Genomic DNA, 7,577 nt, shown 5'->3' on the forward strand with positions numbered 1-7,577 from the left:
GCATTCATTAGCGATACTTTAGCGTGCCGGAAAGTTGCTCAAGCGTACATATTACATACCCCAGTTCCAGAATAAATTACGCACGCTTGAAAGTAAGTATCGTGATGACTGAGACATAAATTACATCACGGAACAGAGATAGCTAAATATTTTTAAGTGCTTTTACGCTTTGAAAATGAGGACTGTTTAGAAATATAACGGGTTCACACGTTAGCTTATATATAAGAGTCAACGCCGAAATGAATATAAGTTCACCGCACAGTCGAATATCACGTAAGGATACGTTGCTCGATAATTTAAGTGATGCCCGTTGCGTCGCCACAATACGAAAGAAGGAAATAAGCCGATTACTCCGAATTGTTCCGCCGTATAATCCGTCTTATAAGCGGGAAAGCACACAACCAGTTGGCGATACCCAAAAAAGCGGCATAATCCGCGATAGTCGCGTTCGCAAAAATCTCGAAACAAAATCTAGAGTAAATTTCTTGTTCGTGGGGTCACGCGGATGCGAAAACTTTAGACCGCGAGAACTTTAGACCGCGATAACTTTATTTTCTCTTATATTATCGATAGATATTGCTTCTACGTAGGATGGTAAGGTCATTCGATTTCGCAACAGTTGCGAAAACCGAGACTTGTTATTGATCAAACTGAGCGCGACGACAAATCCGTATGGAATAGATGTTATATCCATAGTTATTAATCTGTATGCAGTGGGAATCTGTAGGCCAGGTTGTTGCATCTACATGCGTGCATTATATGCATTATGGAAGACACTCGTAAAGCTCACTTACTGATTGTGAGAAGCACAAGAATATAATATTTTATAGACTTGATTGAAATGTCAAGATGAGAACATTATGTTCTACCAGCAGGAAGCACGAATTATAACGAAGTGAAACTTTTTTAGCAATAAAAAAAATTAGTAATAATTTTCTTTAAATCTTCTACATCTGTTCTGAGAAAATTAATAGCTCCGTATAAAATTGCGTTCACTAAATTGGCGGATTTAAGAAACTGTAAAATAAACTCAGACAAGAAAATGTAGTTTATGCAAAACGTGCGAATATTCTCAAGCTGCATGCTAAATTCTCGTCAAGAGATACATATCATAAGTGATATTTCGCACGACGTGGAGGTAAGAAGGGCTCTTATCAACGGGAGACAGCATCCGGCGGTAAACGGCAAGTCGCGCATTCAGATGACGCAGTCCGTCTTCGGATAGACGTGGACCGACGTGGTCAGGAGAGAACGACTGTGTAATGCGAAAAGCCACTCACAGAGTGGCGTATTAGAGGGTTGGTATGAGAGTACAAAGGTACGTACGCTGCTCTCCCCCGGGCGCGCCTTATCTCCGTGAACTGCGGCCCGATGGGGGATGCGGATAAGTCGCGTACACGGTGAGAATGGCGCGAATGAAATAAATAAGAGTCAGTGAGAAAAAGCTACGTAGGATGGCCTAGGAGAGCGGAAAGAAAAGGGAGTGTGAGAAAGCGATATCCTCGGTAGTGGATAAGGAGAGAACGCAGCGCGGTAAATGCGAGACGCAAGATGAAATGGAATTTCTGTCGGTTGGGTTAGATAAACAGCCACAATTTCGCTCGCGTGACAGAAGCCAACCCAAACGACGACTACGACTACGAGGAGAGACGCACGAATCATTTTTTTTCCTTCCTCGCCGTTATTTTCGGAGTTTGCTGTTCCTTGTTTCGCTCAGAACACGATTTCTCTAGCACGGACCTTTGAGCTTTATCTCACGTTATATTGCTCCTTTTATTGCGATCGACTCGACCGATTCTCCCTTTCATCTTTCTTATTTCCTCTTCCTATTTCATCTCCGTATCGTTGATCCTGACGCCGCTGAAAAAACAGCTACCGCACGCAACGTTTTGTAACTGTACAAGGCATGCATTTACCTTTCTCTGAATGTCGCGCAACCATTTGATATTTTCTTCCCATCTTCTTCAATTTCTTCTATTCGTTTCTGTTTCTCTTATGTCTGTAGATCTCTTCCGTATCTTTTTTTCTTTATATAAAAACTATATTTATTCGATAGAACGTTTGCAATTGACTTTTGCTCTGCTTGAATGCTCAAAATTTTCATTAGTTTTTAGCTCAAATCGTATGCGCCTTGTAATTATCAGATTTTAAGTTAAATGAAATTAATCATAAGCTTCGACGACGCTATCAACATAAATGCAAAAGATGTGATAATAACCCTGATGGAAATTAATTTAAAATGCGAGAAATATACGGAAACAATAATTTTGCTAAAGTATCTCTAAAAATTTAACTATATATAAATTTTAAAATAATTTTGTTAATCTACCAAAATAATTATGTGGGACGCTCAAGATGTAATAGTTGTTAAAATAACAAAATTTTTTAGTATTACTCATTATACTTGAGTTTCCTACATAATTACTTTTATAGTCTATCACAAAATTATTTTGTAGATTTAGGTATCTAGCTAAATTTTAAATTTTTTAACATTTCAGCAAACTTATTCTTTTCATGTAAAAAATATTCGATATATGATGTTTTATGATGCATTAAATATTTCATAAGGAACGACAAATTAAGAGCGTAGAATAATAAACGAATCTCTGGATAAATAATTCAAGTAATGAAAGCCATCTATAATAAAAATTGACTGTTTATTAATAATATTTCGTGTAATATTCGCGTCACACAATTAAAAGCCAAAAGTGCTGCGCAATCGTCATATTCTGACTGATGATTAGTACATATGTGACTGTACTTCACAATTTTATGTATGCGATTTGTATTAAAATGAAAAGAAAGAGTCTTTATTTATTAAAATTCCATTATTTATTTCCAGATGCAAAAATATTTAACATAAATGATAAAGTAATAATAAAATTAAATGTTGTAAATATTATTTTAATTCTAGTCAAATTTTACTCTTTAGATCTGATATATGATGGAAACCTGTTCGATCAAATTAATTTGAAATATGAGATACAAGAGAATATTTTGCGTGCGTGAATTTATATTTATTAAAATATCGTTCAGCTTATATAAAACGTAATATTTAATATTTTGTAACGGTAAGATAAGAGTATCAGACTACTCCTCATCCAGATGAAGTGAGCTACAGTGTTCACATTCGTTGACATTCTAAGAATGGATTTGACACAGAGATAACTCAATATTTATATCAATAATTTAAAAAATAAGAAAGATATATTCACACACAAATATAATATTGAATGTTTCGAAAATATAACGCTTCATAACGTTAAATGACAAGAATTATGTTCTGCTTCTTGATATCACATGCAATATTTTATTCAGTTACTTTTGTAAATTTGAAGTTGAATCTAACATGCTTGGAATTTATCAGATTAAATATAATTTCGTTATTTTTCGAATTGAGAGCAAGGCAGGTAATATAAAAATCAAATCGCGAATAATCTTACAATAACGCAATCTATCGTTTATTAATAATTTAAAACACAAGGGAATATATATACACTTGAATTTAACAAAATATTGAAATATTACTTCGGTTGGCAGGCGGCTCAATCTTTTATTCAATGTATTTCATGAGTATCTCAAAATACTTCTTTTAAATGATTATCACGCCGAAACGATCGCGAATATTTAATTACACAAACTAATAATTTCTTATTTTAACAATTAAAGTGTCTAGGATTTAGAATTGTAACGAATTTCCGAATAAATTCGCCGAATAAATATGGATATATGCGGATTATAAATCTCGGCGAATATTAAAAAAGCTCTAGAAAATTTATTGTATTGTCAATATGATTATAATTTCTTATTCATATTGTGCAATTTAATTTTGCAGAAAATAATCTAGTTTTATTATAATCGAAATTCTTGATTTATTAAATTATATTAATTTTTTAATTCTTTTCAGATAAAATTATTAAAGAAACCATAATGGATTTACTTATATTATTATAATACACTTTTTATCAAAATGGAAATCAATTTTATTCTTCCTTTACATGTCAAAATTTATGTAATTCTTTTTAAATCGAGTACTTTTAATTAAGCATTCAACATTTTTTTAATTAAAAATAATCCGTGACGTGCAAAATTTATTATCAATATATCGCACAAGTTATTATTATACATTTACCTATATATAATGATATACATATCAATAAAATTGTATACCTGTCAAATTATAAACGATAAGAGTTTCCATTTAAAGGCGCTTGAATAAAATTGTTATCTCGGACAATGCTGGACGCGAGTCCACAAAGTAGCACGCGAACGCATAACAGTCTATTCATCGAAATAAAGAACGGAACATTCGGCGGAATATTACGCTCCTTATATTTCGATGAATGGACACTACATATGACATATATTATTTCTGTATCACTGTGTATTACGTTATCGTTTCTTATTCCATAACTTCTGACTGCACTGCAGAGATCGAAGAAGGAGATATACCCTTCTACGCCAGCTCATAATCAGTACCAGTACATAACATACATAGTTTTCAACGTTCATTAACATGAGACGATTGCGAGACGGTATGGTCGTTAGTAAAATCCGCGTGCGTCATACAAATCGCGAAAGATAAATGCAAACGTTCATTAAAATATAATTGACATTCGCATGATTTATTCTCGTAACTTATTCGTATAACATATTCATATAAGATATTTGCGTGAGATATTTACGTAAGTTATCTGTGTAATTTCATGATATACCTAATTATATCGCACGTAACAATTCAGAAAATATGCGAAAAAATTTGTATAGAATCTATAGAATTTCACCAAAAAATGTAGACTATTTGCCGCAAAATTAAATTGTACAACATAAAAAAGGAACTATAATCGTAACTTTAAAAATAATAGACGAATTTTTTTTTCAAACCAATTTATAAAAAATATGTAATTTGTATATATTCGTATTTATTCGAACTGTATTGTAAACCTATATTCATGGTTGCAATTTTAATCTCACCAAGCATTCATCAGGTGAGGTTTTTACAATGAATGACGTGAGACCATAGTGACTTGTATGCACAATCACTATTGTGCGTATTGTCGGCGTAAATTTTTTATCTTCTGCGTTACATATTTTATATGAGATTAATATAAGACATAATATTTTTACATTGTTGACGAATATTGTGTTTCTTTATATTCTATACTAAATATATATCACTCATTTTTTTATCAAAATTATTTTAACCTTTACAGGAAAAGTGGTGCTGGAACAATGTCATATTTTAAAGCAAGAAATACAAAAAAAAATTGGTGAATTATAATAAATCTTATTCAAGAAAAAGCTGTAAGATTTTAAACCCTCGTCCTCTAAAGGTTAAATATGAGATACTTCAAAATTAATTGTTTTAATGTAGTGATATTAAAATAAAAACTTTTTTCTCACTCACCGATTAGATGCGTAACGGACGGAGTTATTCAGCAATGATGATACTGTAACATATAAGAATAAAACTTCAATTAAAGATGCGCTCAAAATGATTAATTAAAAAAATAATTTCTTATTTCTTAGGCGAATATTTTTCATTCACTTTTCAAATATTAAATATTTTAAATATTTACTATATATACACTCATCCCTTAATTTACATGGAATATTCTTTCCTGTAATTTTTGTTACAGAACTGAGAATTAATTAATTACGTAAATATAAAGTCTATTAGTACAAAAAAATAATACATAAGAGGAATATTACGTACGAAGCGTGGTAGACTGCCTATTAGTTCGAGTGTCGGAACGGTAATGATAATGCGGCGACCTAAACATCGGGCGGTATGACCTATGACGCGGCGCGGCGCGGCGCGTACCAACCGTCGCGCGATTTACGCAGTGTCAATAATATGAACATAATAACGTAATAAACGATAACGTAATACAGAATTAACGAAAAGGCAACTTGGTTAATCAATAGAAAGAAGAAATCCATTGAAGGTAGATTGAAAATTAAACGATTCATGTAGTAGATATATATAAGTATATGGTCCTTTTGTATTTAACGTGTGATGGCATGTAATAAAAAAAGAAATAAATCGCGATCAGTATTAAAAATTAAATCGCGATTAGGACATATTTCTCTAAACCTCGATATTCCGCTAGTTCAGCAAATAAGATTCATTATAAGTCGTGAGTTAGAAATCACACTGGTTCAGCAAGTAAGTAGGTAACACATTCTATGAACGATTTTAATTGGTGCATTTAATAATGGTACGGAAAATTGCATAAGTATAAATTAATAAAAATTTAAAAGTAAAAACGCATCAATTGGACTAGAATTTTGAAATCACTAGGAATATTAGGGACAAGATTATTAAGCAAACAGAAACAAAATCTCAAGAAATGGAGATACTAAAACTAGTGGAATGTTAGGATTGCTAAAATATTAGAAGTAAGGAAAGATTTAATTTTTCAGATAAAATTAATTTAATACTTTAAATTTTATCTTAAAAAAATATTTGACATTTAAGATCTTTATTTAATAAAATAAATTTATATATTTATAAATTAAATTTATCTTTTACAAATCATTTTTCAGAAGAATCATTAATTGTAAATAGATACATTCGTAAATTATAACGGGACAGTCCACTTCGTTTGGATTAGATAAATTCGTAGATTCCACGTTATAGATATTTGTAAAAAGAATTAAATATTGTAAATATAATTACATAAATTATAAGCAATCATGTTTTCCTCAAATTCTTAAACTCGGCTGCCTCAACAAAAAGTTTTCCTTACGTCTTTCCCTTACGTCAGGTAGATATTAGCAAATACAATACATGTTTCGTACTAATGGAGAAAAGAAACAATTTTCATTGTAGAGGATTATTTCTCGTTGGATCTTGCGAAACCCATTCGCAATGTCTCGTTCGGTGTCACGTTGAAAATTGGGTTTTTGTTGCAGAGCTAGAGTGAATCTCGAGTTTTCTCAGCGGTTACTGAAAGCAATGGTTTCTTCAATAAACTATAAATGACTACCAAAAAATCTCTTAAAATCGAGTCACAAAATTAATTTTTATATAATATATTTTGTATATAAAGTTTTCTTCTTTTTGTATTTTCTTTATTTTCTTTATTTTTCCATTAATAACAGTACAATGGTATTTTCTGTCTTTTGGACTGCTAATATCTTAATAGTAAAATGTGTATGGATATAGCGATTATAGGTACATAAAAATTTTCGTAATTTAAAGTAAATTTGCATTGTAATTGCGCATACAAAAAATATATTTATGAATGAATATATTTTAATAAATAACTATTAATTATTTTTCTATCTCTAATCTAATTTTTCTATTAGATAATCATTTCTAGCCCTTTCTGTTCTGAAGATTAGTTTTAAGTTTGAAATTCTCAGCAAAATTAAAAAAATATAATAAAATACATGTGCAATCTGTAATTTCGTTTTGAACAAATTTTAACAAATTTTAACTTTTACTGAAGTACTATTCCACAACTTTATTCATATTTTTTTTAATATTTTATCATGAACGATGATAGAATTATAAATGTGCGGTTATTTAAAAAATTTGAGACATGTCAAATAAGTACCCCGATGTCAGT

General features: G+C 30.9%; 2 protein-coding genes across 4 annotated transcripts in view; one reads left to right on the top strand and one right to left on the bottom strand.

Moving 5' to 3' along the window:
- The window catches only part of LOC108749178 (limbic system-associated membrane protein-like), a 292,256-nt gene extending 286,501 nt beyond the window's left edge, over positions 1-5,755 (bottom strand). For 2 of the 3 annotated variants that reach the window (XM_018487719.1, XM_018487718.1), the window contains exons 1-2: positions 5,717-5,755; positions 5,408-5,450 (exon numbers count right to left, since the gene is read on the bottom strand). The gene's annotated coding sequence lies outside the window, so the exon portion shown is untranslated. The remainder of the gene's footprint in view (positions 1-5,407; positions 5,451-5,716) is intronic. The other variant, XM_018487720.1, reaches the window with a different exon arrangement.
- The window catches only part of LOC108749179, a 222,782-nt gene that overhangs the window by 66,307 nt on the left and 148,898 nt on the right, over positions 1-7,577 (top strand). The gene's annotated exons all lie outside the window — the stretch shown is intronic.

Source organism: Trachymyrmex septentrionalis, unplaced genomic scaffold (genome assembly GCF_001594115.1).
Source record: "Trachymyrmex septentrionalis isolate Tsep2-gDNA-1 unplaced genomic scaffold, Tsep1.0 scaffold27, whole genome shotgun sequence".
Lineage (NCBI taxonomy): Eukaryota > Metazoa > Arthropoda > Insecta > Hymenoptera > Formicidae > Trachymyrmex > Trachymyrmex septentrionalis.